At 40.2% G+C, this 15,612-nt stretch overlaps 1 protein-coding gene across 23 annotated transcripts in view; it reads right to left on the minus strand.

Annotated features, from left to right (window-relative positions):
• The window catches only part of LCOR (ligand dependent nuclear receptor corepressor), an 86,190-nt gene that overhangs the window by 62,269 nt on the left and 8,309 nt on the right, over positions 1–15,612 (minus strand). For 7 of the 23 annotated variants that reach the window (XM_062610469.1, XM_062610468.1, XM_062610457.1 and 4 more), the window contains exon 2: positions 7,106–7,198. The exons of the other annotated variants lie outside the window; for them this stretch is intronic. The gene's annotated coding sequence lies outside the window, so the exon portion shown is untranslated. The remainder of the gene's footprint in view (positions 1–7,105; positions 7,199–15,612) is intronic. 23 annotated transcript variants of the gene reach the window in all.

Genomic DNA, 15,612 nt, shown 5'->3' on the forward strand with positions numbered 1-15,612 from the left:
TCTGGCCATCCATCCTGCAAGACTTCATTAAAATTCCACTACTGGTCTGTAATTTTAATAAAGAAGCAGCTGCAGCAGGCCATCCTGACTCTTCTCTCCATCCCTCTCTACCATGCAGTTCCTTTTCCTCTGAGAATCAAGCCTAAGCACATTTTCTCTGATGTAATATCAAACTCACAGCAAGGCATTTAAAAGTTAATGAGCTACGCATGACAGAAGAACAGCTACATATCTAAACCACAGTTGCAATGCACTTGCTTTCATAAGAGAAGAGTGCTCTGCCAAATGCCCTAAAAGAGAGATCACTTCCCTCTACAGGGGGAAATGGAGGGGCAAAGAAAACAAGTTATCAGGCTGGTCTCCAGTGGAAAAAAAAAATGGGAGCAGGTCTCCCCATCCTATGTTAGCACTCTAACTAGCAGCTTATCTCACTGATTACAATTGAAAAGTCACCCCAAAAAAAACCAAAAGTGACAAGTTACAAAGCTTGTTGCCAGAGTACAGCAAGGCAAAAGGCATACTATGGATCATCTCCCGTCCCCATCCCACAGGCAGTATTTTTGTGTGTGTGTGATCTGATACCAAGTAGAGAATCACATGAAGGCATGCAACCTTATCTCTAATCAGAAGCCTCAGCAGCAGAATTCAAGAAAAGCCAAGGACTCTGCAGCAGCTCAACATCACCTCAAGATATAGCAACTGATCAGGCAGACTGAGCTGTAATCTTGTGTGAGCTTATGGGGGTGGGAAGATCCTCCGATTTGTAGATACTGCATCACTAATCTGGCTCGTCCTTCAAATCAGCGGTTGCTGGCTTTTGTTTAACATTTTAACTCAAGATCAGGACGTTTATTGTATGACTACCTGGTTTTCTTCACAGCCAGTTACCACCAATGCAGAATCTAACAGGAATCTTCTCATGTAAATACTTGCATTTTATTACTTTAGAAAATAAACCAAGAAAACACAGGCATCACAAAATGGCAAAGAATGACAGTAGAAGAATTTCAATAACTAACAACTTTCCATGTATCCTTAAAAAGGTCATTTTTTAATTTGGATCATATTTTACCATTAAGTAAAACAAAGAAAATCCCAAACCCAAACAAGTACTAACACTACAGATTTAAGTGAGATTTGGTTTTCAGTATCTCACTTCAAAGACATTGCTCTTAATTGTTCAACCTCCAGGTCTGGATTTCCAGCAGGGAGCCAGGTACAACTCTCAATGAGAAGAAACTCTACCAACTAGCTAGAAAGTTTATAAACAGATTAAAAGAGTCAAATAGCCCAAGAATGAGTGTGTTCAACAGTGTAAAACGTCATGGGCCAAAATTTTGTTTTTTTTTATACAGAGACCCAAATGTTTCTCAATCTTGAGGCAACTGTTTTCCATATTCTACAGTGTTGCATTATTTACTGCAGCAAAATAAAAATCTTGAGATTTTTTTCCTGTTGGAGACAATTTGTTAATGCTTCACTCTCAAGCAAAGCTAAGATGACATTCATTAACCACCAATGTTTATCCCCATGCTCCCTTGGCACAAGTGTAAGAATAGCCTTGCAGTAGACAAAACTGATCTGCCTGGAAAATGCCTCCTACAGAAAAGATAGGATTTCCAGCAGCATCAATTCACTGCTCTCCACTTTATTTCATGGCCACAGTAACGTCCATACCACAGATCAGCCAGTCAGGTGTGATGTCAGGAACAACTTGCCACAAGTAGATAAAACAGAGGCCCAAGTCAATTTAAACCACAGAGGAACCTTCCTTCTCCCCCAGAAGTAGTGTATGTGGAAGCACAGGACACCAGAGATTTCCACCTCATCCTCAAGAGACAGGTATTGGCACAGAGCAGAAGTGTGTTATAAGAGTGGGTTAAACTGGCTGTGATATTAGTTATATTTCATACTCCACAACAGTCCTATTTGAAGAATGAGCCTTCCCCTAGGAACTCAGTCCTGAACTACATCATTCCCTGTCTGCAACACACAGACACTTACTGAAACAATTCAGTTAAATAGCAGCCCATAAAGGGTAGGCACAAGCCGCTGAATCCATTTAAACAATTACACTCTAGCAAACCCTTGGAGTGTCACTCAGTTTCACCCCCTTTATCACAGCAGGTCAGTGATATCATCATTCATTACTGAATTAATAGTTATTCTCTTCTTTTTCGATCTCAAGTTATAAACATGCCTTTCACCATCTCTACAGAGATTGTCAAATTTATATAGGAATCTGCAAAGGGGAATGATAATGTTATTCTACTTAGGAAACTAAACATAGTTGTATCACCCATTATTGAAAAGCTGATGATCTTCAACAAATAGCATAGACCTGTGAGAGTTTATTGAAAATTTCTTAGTTGAGAGGTGAATATACTGAGCTTACCTGTAAGGTACAAAGTGCGAAGAACCTTTTTACTCTGTGATTTGTGATTGTAAAAGTCTGATGTTAAATAAATCTCCATCATAAGCCATTACATTACTGCCCCCATGAAGAGTCTGCCTTCTGACTCCAGCTAGCTAACAGCATCCTGAAAAGTCTTACAATGTGTAAAGATGCACCACTTAACAAGTCAAGTGATTATCTCACTAAAACATCAGTGAGTGTATCTAAATTCTGATTAAGCAGCTAACAGAAAAGAAGAATCTAGATCATGCGAAGAAGGCTGAATCATGACTACAGTGAATATGAGGCATGCCTGATGTTTTGAGAAGACTTCTCAAACTCTAAAAAAGTACCCTTCAGTCTTTTCAGATGGACTGTTCAGTTCTGTCAACAGAAAGGATGATCTAAGTGAAATCAGCAGGTGATACAGGCAGCTACACAAAGTGAAAGGATTAACAGAAAGCAAGGCAGCAGGGAAAAGATATCCACCTTAAACAAAAATCCCCCAAACAAGCAGATCAGCACAGAGAGAAGTATCTTAACACTGAAAGATGTGGATTCTGTGAGCACAGAATTCATACTAGCTACAGAGCAGATTACAAGGACTAATTTTCACCACTGAAATCACATTTGAAGGTATACCTCAAGTGAGGCATTCGTGAGCCTACAACACAAGATGCAAACTCAAAGGGAAAACACCTAAGCCTCACAGCCCCTCCAGCTTTATTGCCCTTTACACAACAATAGTATCAAGACCACAATGGTACAAAGGCAGCACATGACAACATCACAGAAGATACAGCTGTGTTACTATTGCTACCCTTGTGCCAACAGAACTAAATAGTAACTGAAATACCTGCCCTTCATTCACACCTCGAGTTATGCCTGTGCACTAAGGCTGCAAGCCCTGATATTTCTCTGGAAACAGAAGCATAAGCACAGCTGCTGATGACACTGTAACAAAAGATTACAGCAGCAAAACAGCTTGGTGCTGAAGTAAGTTGTGGGAACTGAAATTGCCAAACATGATGGAGCATTCATTACTCAGTGTACAATAGGAGCAGTGAACATTCTTTAAAAACTACACACAGATGCAAGAAACTTACACTGAGCAGCTTTAAGACAGCTTGGCTTTTGGGGTTTAGTGGAAACTTTTCCCAAAGAGCAAGAGACTGATAAATCTCTCACTTCCAATGTTATGCAATGTTTGCCATCATTTCATGTAGCAGCTTTCTGAATCTCACTAACCTTTCAGCTTCAGATATGCACCATCAATTCCATAAGCTATGCCTGCAGATGAGCTTCCCAGGAGAAGCACATACTTTCTTAGGGTATTTTGTGTCCAACTACAACTGTAGTTACGCTGAACTTTTCTTTTTCCTCCTTGGCAGTAACATGGGACAGAAGAAAGGCTGCTTAACACCAGGCTTTTCTAGTCACACTTTTCCATTTTCACTGGCAATACACCAGCACCTGTTCAGGCACAGGCAGAAGACTATGAGAAAAATAACCCATTTTGCTTGCCTTATTTCTAGACAAGAACAATTTCCTGGCTTAGGCCAGGAACAAATGGCAGGACCAGGGACAGCTTAGACAGCAACACTGCTGAAATCAAGACCTGTTCGAATTTCTCATTCCCTCTCTCGGATTGCCTTTCTCTTATTCAGATTTGAGACAGACATCTGAAGTACGTACTGGATCAGAGCTGAAAATCATAGTCAGAAGAAAACCCTTTGGGATTCGGTTGATGCAAACGTAATGTGACAGTGAACACAACTTTTATGATGGCCATTCAGGATTTCAAAGTTATGCCCAAGTATCTTTTCTGGGTAGCTACAATGAATTTGGTGTCTACAGTACGTTTAACCGTTGACTTTGCACTTACCGAAGTAAGTTTAAGTCTTCCTCAAGCCAAGCAGGTCTGTGCAACTTTCTGACTGCAGAAGCCCAGTCTTCTGTCTCATTTACTCCAGACCTTTTATAATTCACAAAATCACTGTGGGTTGGAAGAGACCTTAGAGATCATCTAGTTCCAACCTCCCTGCCACAGGCAGGACACCTTCCACTAGATCATGTTGCTCAAAGTCCCATCCAGCCTGGCCTTGAACACTTCCTGAAGCACAGCATGTTACCAGCCTTGCATAACTAAAGAAGTCAAACATTTAATCCACTGTATTTTGGTTGAGGCCACCCTATTCCCACACAACTTTTGTTTTCAGCCTAGTTGAAGTTCTTTGCTTGAAAACAGCATGTGTGATCTGAATTTGAAAGAAGACAACAGTCCCATGCTTTTTGCACACTAAGTTGCTCAATGAGATTGAATTACAGCAGAATTTCAGACTATTGCTCACAGTTAATCAAATTTGGGTTTCTAGTCAAGAATATCAAATTGTTAAAGATAAAATGTGTGGAGATCAGGCTTCTAGAACAACCACCCTTGCTTCAATTTTATAGGTGGTATCTCAGTGAAAAGGTCTTGGCAGACCTGTTACTGCCTCAGATGTGTTCAAAGAATTAATCCCTGTTTAGGATGCTCAGCAGATCTAAAAGCATTTCTTTGGTGCTAAGTAAAGAAACACTGGGAGAACACTCAGCCTTCTAAACTGACTACTACAGGGTCTGTGTTCAAAATCAGAGTGAAATTTTCCAGGTAATCTATACACAAAGCTCCTCAAGCTTGGCATTGCACATTATGTTGTACTGCTAAATTCACTGGAGACAGACAACCTCTATATGAAGAAACAACAAAAAAAAAACTTCACAGTTTTGAGTGACAGTTTGCTAGAAAAGCTTCAGCTTTTAAGATAAGAGTCGCTGTCCACCTGTACCCAAAGCAGCCCTTTTTGTGGCTTCTGAACATTCCTTCCAGGGCAAAATCTGAGAAACGGATTGCCTAATCCAGGGCTAGGAGCTGCCAGAAGCGCAGCCATATAACCAGTGAAGGAATTTGATACAAACTGTGCTTCTGCAGGCTACATGTTAATCATCCGATCCTAAGGGTTTAGAAGTCTAGAGTAGCACTAACAGATATTCAAAGTTACAAAATCGGCTGTGTCTATGACACTTAGTAAGTATCTTCTCTTAAGGGCGGCTTTTCCCTACAGAATTCTTCATACACAAGTTTCTCTGAAAGAAAAAGAGTATCATGCACATGTAATGAACAAAGTATCACAAAGAATGAACAATAAATTGCTGAAGACAGCCTGTGCAGGAAGCACAAGTAACAATTTCATGTAAGTGCCTTGCTCCTCATTACCCCACCATTTTATGCCTTAAATCCTCTGAAGGTTATATCAAATATAGGCAACATTTTTAAGAAAGTGGTTTGTTGACACTAGAAACATTTCCAGGCTCAAGGAATATTTGACTTCTAGAATACCTTGTGCTTCAGCAAACTTGATAAAATAAACAATAGTATTCAATGAGTCTTCAATTCCCTTGAAAAGCTTGTAAGCAACCATACCAAACTCACTTTTCTGTAAAACCACAGGAATAACACTGAAGGGGTGAGTGAAGTAATGGACCACAAAAATAAGACACAGTGGAACACCAGAACAAGTGCTGCACTTCCCTGGCACTGGTTCCTGGTTCTTCTGAGAGCATCTAGCAAAGTAGCTAAGTTGAAAATCTGAAATCTTACCTAAATTTACTACCCATGTACAGAGCTAGACAATATAAATGAAAATCCAATTCCTTCAAAATGGTAGCCAAGAAGACAGGCAACAGTTTTAACAAAAGAAATTCAAACCACACGAAGACTCCATTTACAAGAGGTAAAGAACGTAAGTGCACCGCACAGGGCTGCAGAGGAACCTGCAAAGTCTACAGCTACTCAATGAACACTGCATTCAGCATCAAATCCACTTCAGTAATTTAAATAGTTGCTTGTAGTAGTGTTTCAGTAGTTTGTTCAATTAGATATAGTAGTAGTTGAATACATGAGACACTCCAAGAGGTGGCTGAGACAAAAATACAGTTTTAAAAATAGCACATTAGTTTAATGCTGTCTTCTGCATTTTGAACTGCTGATTACTGCCAGACAATTGCTTACATAACAGAAAACATGCACTAGCTCATTTTGCAATAACTGCACCATCACAAAACACATTTTAAAGGAAGCTGCATTATAAACTCTGCAAAAGTAGTTTAGCTCAGGGTTTACTTTTCCAGACAACTGGTTTCTTACAAATACCAGAATAATGCAACCTGTGATGCAGGGATTCAAAAAACTTCAGCGTGCAATTCTAGTTTATCATTATTTGATGAAAGTATTTCTGTAGATATTTGACTATTTCAAGTATTTAAAAATCTCTCCTAGCGCCTGTATTCATGCATTCAGAAGTCTGAAGTGGTCTTTCATAAATATGTTGACCACGGGTCTAAAGATTTTATATGTTTTTGGATTAACCTACAGTTAATCGCATTAGACAAAGAGCCAAGATTTTCAAGAATGAGTGCTAAAGCTGTAACACTAAATAAGCCCGGCTCCTTTAAAACCAACACTCAAATGCTTCCTACTCCTGCACCCATTTTAAAGTCACCAATAAGCATTAGTCAGACTGCAGAAAAAGTGTTTCTAACAGCAGGCTTCTGAATATGCATAATGCCAATAAAGCAAATTACATTTTCAAAAATAGTAATAATAATCTATGTGCAATTAATATAGTGGCAACATTTTAATGCAAAAATAAATTGTTTAAATATACTAACATCCTAGTCTTGGGATATCCAGTCAAGCTACGCAAAGAGATGTGTTTGTCCCTTGCATACTCCCAAATGTGGAAGTAGGATCAGAAACTGGATCTGGAAGAAAGGGTAAACAGCATGTTAGTTAAATTCACAGAGGATACTATGGAGATGTTGCAAACATTAGTGAAGACAAATACATAAATGACCTAGACAGAAAATAAAATCAGTTTGGAAACAAAAATGTCTCATGAAAAAAATAATTTCAAACACTCAATGTAGAGGAAACGTGAGGATAGAGGAAGAGAAAGTAAAATGAAAAAACCTAAAAGCAGCAACAGTGGACAGTCAGCTGAATATTTGCATTGAAAAACAGTTTGGAGTTGCAGAGGTATCAAACAGAGCAGGGAAATTAAAGTTCTTTCTACAGTCTTTGAGCCAGTAACAATAGCCATCTCCTTGCACAATTGCAGGGACTGAAAAATTCCCCTTCAATCCCAGCAAGTGGAAAGCTCTTCTCAATGGCAAATCAAGTTCTGCAGGAGGTAGGGTTTAATTTTTTTGAAGCAAAGTTAACATACGGTTAGCATAAGCCTACGCAGCAGGTTCTTCCAGTACTTCTGCTGCTCACGGCTTTGTGCGGAACAGGAGGAAGCTAACAAAATGCATCCATTTTTACAGGTGCAACTCAACCTCATATTGTTCAGGTTTATTCATGTGGTCCTTGAGAAAAGAAACCAAAACAGCTAGCTCAACTATTACAAAAGAAAGAAAGAAAAATGGATAAAATCCCTTCACCCTTTACTTTCACCTTACTTTCCTGAGCACGACATCCACTCATCATCCATCATGGCAAATGTCTGCACCATCCGCTTTAAGGGCAAAAGCAACAGGAGGAAAGAACTGACTCTACCTTTTAGAAAGGCTGCAAGAGGATCCCCACCTGCAGTAGCCACATAAATACAAAAGCAGAAGCTTCATTACCCAGCATACATCTTCAGGGATTGTCAAGCCTTTGTTCTTAGAAATATTCCCAGGCACAAAGTAAGAACTATTTAGTCTTCTTCATTCCCAAATTAACAGAATACGCTAATTCTACAGAATTAAGTAACTCTCGGTAACAAGCCTTCTGTGAGGCAACCATGTAGATGCTTTACACTCAGGGCAGATCAGAAAGGAAAACAACAAAAAACCTTTTTAACAGAAGCCATCTTTCCACCTATCATATTGCTGTATCTTAAGACAAGCTCCAGCACTGATGCTTGTGCTTCAGTTTATGCGTATCATCATCACATGAAAACAGGAGACTGAAGGTTTTCCCTCCTCTTGACAACTGCTAAGCTACCAATTTCTGAAATAAGTCATTCTGATGAAGATGTTCAATCATGAACATCTACAGCTTGTGCTCGTGGTGTAATAGCAAGAATAAAGAAACAGTTCCTACCAGTCTGCCTCATCTTTGACAGAGACTGGTTAGTCCAGCATACTTCAATGGAAATTCGAACAACAGACTCCCACGCATCCCTCAAGCCAACGGCACATGAAACACTGCTTTTAAAGGATTGTAGTACCATTTTAAGGTAGTTCAAACTACAGGGACACTACAGAACTGAGAACCACATCATCTCATTGAAGAACTCAATGCTTTTTAGGAAGATGCGAGGCTTTGGACACAACAAAAACCCTCAATCTTTGCTTTTTGCACCGGGGATATTGGCAAAGTATTTATGTCTTTTGCCCCTTTTGAATTATCAGTGCTAGCATGAGGCAAAACTCAGGGAGACAAACTCCAATCAAGCCTACAGATTCAAAGCACAGTTTCATAAGCATGTCTTTCAGCAGTAACAGCAGGTTCTGCAGCCCTTCCATTCTCTGCTCCATAACCCAATTCCTGCCCCTGCACTCTATCAGTTACACTGGTGCAAATTCATGCGAATGCGTAAGAAACAAGTGATTTTGCAGTGTGCATGTCTCCTTTCTCCTTTTTGAGAAGTAATTTCTGCAAGTCCACCTTGCATAAGAACGGCTGCTCAGGGTTAAGACAAAGGCTTAATTAGCCCAGAAACCCCGTTCCAAAAAGGGCAATATGTAAGTGGCCACATAAGGGGTTGCTGTAAACAACACCACCATGAAAATCAATCCACTCTGCATCTGCTTAGGAGCTAGTAGTGCAGCTACTGCTTAAGAGACTGTCCAAGAACAGAGTATGCACTTAGTCTGATCAGTTAGATGCATAACTGCTTACAACTGCTTGCAAGTAAAAACCATGGGAGATGTGTACTACAGTGAGGATGCTGGAGAATCAAGGACTGTTATAACAGAAAAGAAATGCCTTCTGGGAACAGTTCTTATTCCAGTTCTCTCTCCTCCCTCCTGCACTGGTCTGACATAGTCCTGTTGCTCTCCTCGGTCAACTTTCAAGAGTTGCTGGCTGACAAATCTCAGCAGATGAATTCAGCATAAGTACCAACCTGCCCTTAGCTCTACCTGATGACTCCAGTTTGGAAGCAAGCCCTGTGCCGACATCCAGCCTTACCTAAACACAAAATTCCTAACCAGCAGCCATGCTAAATATGCATCCTGACTGACTGACCACACAGAAAGCCTAGTCCAAACCTGCTTGACCTGTACACCTTGTGATCATACCACATTATCCTCTCTGGTAGGGATTGTTTCTCAGTGAAAAGGAAAAAATACAGAACTAAAACAAGAATGCTTCACAGCCATCTGATGTAATGAGGGGTTGACTATCCTCAGGAGGTTCCCATGGTTAAAATCTACCATCTCTGCCATTTGGGAGAGCATTGCCCCTAAGCAAGCTGTGTTTTTACAAGAAAATTCACATCCTTTGGATGCGCATTCTATTTCCTGTGGTAGAACCAAGACCTTTCCTGAAGGATCTTATAGATTACCCAGCATTAAACAACTGTATTGTCCCATTCTGCTGATTTAGGTTAAATGATGTGAAATTGCCATTTCTCCAAAATTATCAGAATTACTGCCCAAACCTCTACCTACTACAAATGCAAAGCAAATCCTCACAGTTTGGCAAGGTCTGTAGGTGGACTTGTAGCTTCTTCAAAGTCAGGGTGAAATAGTTCATTTATTATACTCTAGCACAATCTCTCCTTTATTTAAAAAGGGGGAAAAAAAGGCTACTGAATGCTTCCTGTAGCATCTTCTACCCACAGGTTTAGGACATATAAACTATAATCAATACATTTCAATATTTTCCACTTAAACAGTTATTTTCCACAGAGACTAACTTCATGCCTTTTCAGAAATCTGAACCTCTATAAACCTGCTTACATTACTGTGATGCAATACAATTTAACAAATAAATAGTGTAATGTTTAACTTTATGCTGAAAAAAAAAACAACAAACCCAAACTCAAAAGCCAACAGTGGTTCTACTAAATATTCCCAAGGACCATTTTCTGATGCTGATTTCCTTAAAAGAAAGATTCTCTGATGACTATCTTGGCAAATCTCTATTCTGTCCTAACCCACATAACCCCTTAATGGAAAACAATGAGCTTTTAGAATAGTTTTTTTCCAGGTAACTTCTATCTGCTTTATGAGACTGGAGGAAAAAAAACCCCAGCACAAAATCACAGAATGGTTTGGGTTGGAAGGGACCTTCAAGATCACCTAGCTCCAACCACCCTGCCATGGCAGGGACACCTTCCACAGGCCCAGACAACTTCCACCAGACCAGGTTGCCTGCCTGCCTTCTCCCACCAGTCTGTTCCCATACACTATCCCCCAAAGTCTAATGCTAAAATATTAATAAGCAAAGGCTTCCAAAGAATATACTTCTTCCTCTCTCATGGGAAAAATGACCAGTACTTACTTGAAACTGGGTTTTCCCTGGAGTGGGAAATATGTTGACCATTTCCCAAAAATTCTAAGATGTATTTGGAAGACTATCAGTTGACCTGTTTTTCCAGTACCTTAGAAATAAATAGCCATGATTTCCCTGCAGACAGGTCTCTTAGTTATGCTTACCCCCACCCCACCCCGATCAAAAAAGAAAAGGCAAAAAAAAAAGCCCACACCCCAAAACGAATAAAAAACCCCCAACCACCACAAAACAGAAATGCCTGTTTACAGCTATACTTTATGCAAAAATTATTTCATTGCTCTGGTTGACCTTCCATGTTTCTCGTCTCTGGATTTCACAGATCTCTCAACTAAACCACCTATACCATTTAGTATGGCACTCACAGCTAATTTAATCCAGAGGCAGAACAACAGAAACTTCTTAATTCTTTGTTTTAGATGAACCTTTACATCCCTTCAGACAAGGCAAGTAATTATACAGCTATTAAAGTATATCATCTCCTTTTCTAAAAGGATTCGTTGTGATGTTTGACCCTCATTTATGCTAAATCTGAATTTTCAAAAAAGACCTGGTTTTAAGAAAGAGATTCATTTTCATTCACTGGTTCTGAGAGGAAAGACTCGAGATATTTCAAGGCTAGGATGTCCCATTAGCTCATCTTTGGCTCTAGCTTGTCTACCTCCCCTTGGACTGAACTAACGAGGAGTCACTTGAATAAAAGAATGCGTTACCAAGGAGGTTGAAAGCCTGTAGATAAGTACTGTGTGTCATTTTAAGCAAGCTTACAACCTTTTGTGTGACCACCTGAGGCAAAAGTTCATATTCCCAAGACTATCTGAATCACTCTGCTTTAGCTCCCAACCTCAAGCGTGGGTTTAGCCCCCAGTGTGGATTGACATCAAAGTGTGAGCTATTACTGGACTAACAGCCAGAGCACATTTGCACACTGGCTGCCATGCGGACAGAAAGCAGGGATTTGTCCACAGGAGAGCCTCACTTCCCATGCCTCAGCAGAAGCTGCTCCAAGCAGGCACCAGGGCCCTTCCCCAGCCACTGTGAATAGATGCTCAGAGGCACAGAACACCACATGCAAGGATTTCTCCACGTACCTATATCCATGGCTTTCCTTCAGGCCCACCCACAGCTGAGGTCTGACACACCCTGCTTAGCCCAACCTAGGACCTCTCACTAAAGGAAAGGCTTATCAAACTTCAGCTTTAGGACCCAGCTTACAAAAAGACACTGATACGGTTGTGCTAGTAAAACTATGGGGCAGCAAAGCAGTGTTCAGAGCAGGGATTATTTAGGGGTTGGTTTTTGTTGTTTTTTTTTTTTGGGGGGGGGGGGTGTGTGTGTACAGAAAGTTTTGCTAGCACCACCAGAATCTCAACACTATGCAATAAATTCAGCACTCTTAACCCTTCAAGTCTCCCAGTGCAAACCAGCCCTGAAACTGGTTGTCTGCTGCTTACAGGTAGAATCAGAGAAACCTTCCTAGGCAGCACCATGGCATGCTGAGAGCAAAGACGAAGTCAGAGAATCACTCATCTCTTCCCCTGAACTGAATATGAAAGAACTATTCCTCTGCCCAAGGCATGGCAGTTGGAACTAGATGATCTTAAGGTCCTTTTCAACCTAAACTATTCTACAATTCCTCTGCAGCAACATAAAATGCTCCCTGTTCCAGATAATGGAAGGACGGACAGAACAGAACATCAAGCAGGATTTAGGGTTAGGATGCTGAAATGCCCATGAGCATGATAAGCAGAAGGTGATGGTTTCTGGGGAACTAGCGATTTTGCACAGAATTTTTTTTTAAGTAGGTTTAGTACGTTTAGTTCTTAGAGAAAAAGTTTCCAAAAATAACTGCTTATTTTCTGAAGTTTGTGAGGTGTCATCACAAGCACATTTAGCTGCTAAAGTTCACCAACATGCCAGTAAGTATAGACCAAAGCAGCTGTGATCGACTTCTCCCTGCATGCCTTTCCCTCCACCACCTCCCATGATACACAAAGCTGCATAAGGCATTAGCTATCCCAGGGCAGGATCAGTCCTTGGGCTAGGAGGGATTCAGAAAATTTAAAGCCCTATCTGCTGTTCTTATTTGGAGCACAGAATTCAGCTCAAAGTACAAGCAGCAGGAAGATACAAATTCAAGATTAGTCACAGGCAAACAGATGATTCGGGAACAAGAACCAATCTGTTTGTTACAGGCAAGGAAGGCAGCCTCCATGGCAAAGGAGGCTACAGGCCTGCAACATCTTTTAACTTATGAAGTCAATTTTTAATCTAATTTGAAACTGAGCAACTTGTTGAGCAGAGTAACCTCCGAACTCTGTATTCAAATTTGTTAGTGCACTCAGCCTGTGACCTCAGCTAAGGTTCTAGTAAAATAAGAGTGAGCTGGAAGAGCTGTTAGGAGAAGACTTTGATACCCAGACTATCAGTGCACCTAGGAACTACCAAACAGCTTGGTGTCCACTCCACACCTCAGATATCTTCTAGTCATTAAAACCATGTCCTCCTGACACCAGAAAGATGGCTTACCTGTTGTCTCAGCGTATTTGCCAACACAGGGCATGGAGACTACATCACTCAAGTTTACACTCAAGCCTATGCTCCCTTCTCAACCACAAGAAGGGAACATAGGAGCACTATTGAAATTTTTAGACCTATCACAAACTCTGTAGCAGAAGTCTGACCTTCACAGCAAAGTTCTTGAAAGGGAAAATACAGAAGCTCTGAGGACAGGGAGCACAGCATTTAAACCAGACCTACTTAATGCCACTCTAACCTTCTTGCAGAAGTTAGTTTTCAATTTGAAGCCCTCCAGAGCTAGTCTCCTCAGCGATATCCATTTTTGGATAAAACATATTTTTACATAGTTGAGTATGAGAAGCAAAAGGGAAAACTCAATCCTAATCGAGTACATGACTAACTATCAGCTCATGCTCCTTAACACCTACAACCGCTTTGGAAAAGGAAAAAGAAAAAACTAGCTCTTGTTTACAAATCATTTAGAGCAGTAATTTTCAAACTGTGGGCTCCTGAAAAGCATAAAGACCCCACACAATTTAAACTATTGGCAATAGTCTTATTTTTCCACAGTTGCTTCTTGCCAACTCCAGGTTGAAAACCACTGATTTAAGAGAGCCTGGGCAAAACAGTTCTCAACAGTTTAGGCTTGTTCAAGAGATAAATACAGCATTCCCGCTGAATTGAAAAGACCATACGCAGAATGGACCTCATGTGGCCTGTCTCAACTGAGCACTGAAGCTGTTTGGCCCCAAAACACTGCCCATCACTCAAGAAAAATTGCAGAGGCAAGACCAAAGGACTAGATTTTTGTGAAGGGTTTACAAAAAATACTCCTGTAAGATACAATAATTAGGTTCTGGTAGCATCTTACCACACAGTTCCAGACAATTATATTTTTACTACTTTGTAAGAAGGCACATGATGACAAGGAGGACATAAATGTATAAAACCCAAGAGAAACATGTGGGCAGTGCTTAAGCATTTATCTAGAAATACCAGTACTTGCTCTAATTTTGTCCCTCAAGTACAAGCTAGAATAACCTAAACATTCACAGAAACATTTCAGGGAGAAGTTACTTTTTCCCCCCCCTCCAAGTGATTTTGACACTTCATTTTTACACAGGCTCAGTACATTTGTCTTACACAACACATTCTGAAGAAGGGATACTCATCTAAACCTACACACAACCAACATTTCGCACTTAGTTTTTCCCTCACACTTTTCCATCTTTCACTCAATGTTGTAGTATTTTGAAAGATAGTAAGTTACAGCATGTAGTTAAATGATAACCACTGAGGGCACTGAAATGTTTCACTTCCAGTTGAACAGGAGTACAACTTTTCCAAAGGAAACTTAAACCCAGCAAGAGCACTCCCCTTATTCAGAGTAAGGTCAATTAGATCAAGAAATGATCAACAGAACAAAAGTGCAGAAGCTTTTTTCCAAGAAAAGTTTTCCTCACTGCCTGTTTTGGGAGTGAAGACTGGTTCTTCCACAGGGAATAAACAGATCCTTGTAAGAAACCCCAAAAGATAAATTACAGTATCATGTAAACTTAAGTTTCACTAATCACTTCAAAATGTAAAAAAGCTAGGGATAAGGTAACTATGCTCCTCCTTTTCTAAAGGATGTAAATGGAATCACTGCTTTAAGAAGACTGCTATAAGTTTTCTTAGGTCAGAAAAGGAAATGACCTCCCTGGTTTCCTATTCTCTTGCTTTTCAAAAAGTTTTCTTCACACAAAAGATACATGGTATGTTTTCAGAAACACATCTAGAGATCATGATGAAACATCACTTTGAAAGCAGCTTTCATCTTTTTTTTTACCACAACTGTGAATCTTACCAAGGAGATGACCAAAACTGAGGCAAGGTCTACTCTAACAACAGCTTAACATGTTCACAAAAAGGACAAACTAAGTAAGAAATAACCCAAGAGCCAAGCAAACCGGTTTTGCTATGAATATTTAAACAAAGACAATCCATTCTGTGTATTCCAATATATTTATATATTTCTTAAGGAAGCCCAAGACTGCAGGACACAAGGCACAGGCTGAGAGGACTCTTCTGGACACAAGGCTCTCCAGCTGAAGCATACAAGCGCATCACTGTGACTAATCTGTGGCTATCCCACAACGAAGTTTCAAAA

The sequence above is a fragment of the Pezoporus occidentalis genome, unplaced genomic scaffold, assembly GCF_034315485.1.
Source record: "Pezoporus occidentalis ecotype Australia unplaced genomic scaffold, CSIRO_AGI_Poc_V1 ctg147, whole genome shotgun sequence".
In the NCBI taxonomy this organism is placed as follows: Eukaryota; Metazoa; Chordata; class Aves; order Psittaciformes; family Psittacidae; genus Pezoporus; species Pezoporus occidentalis.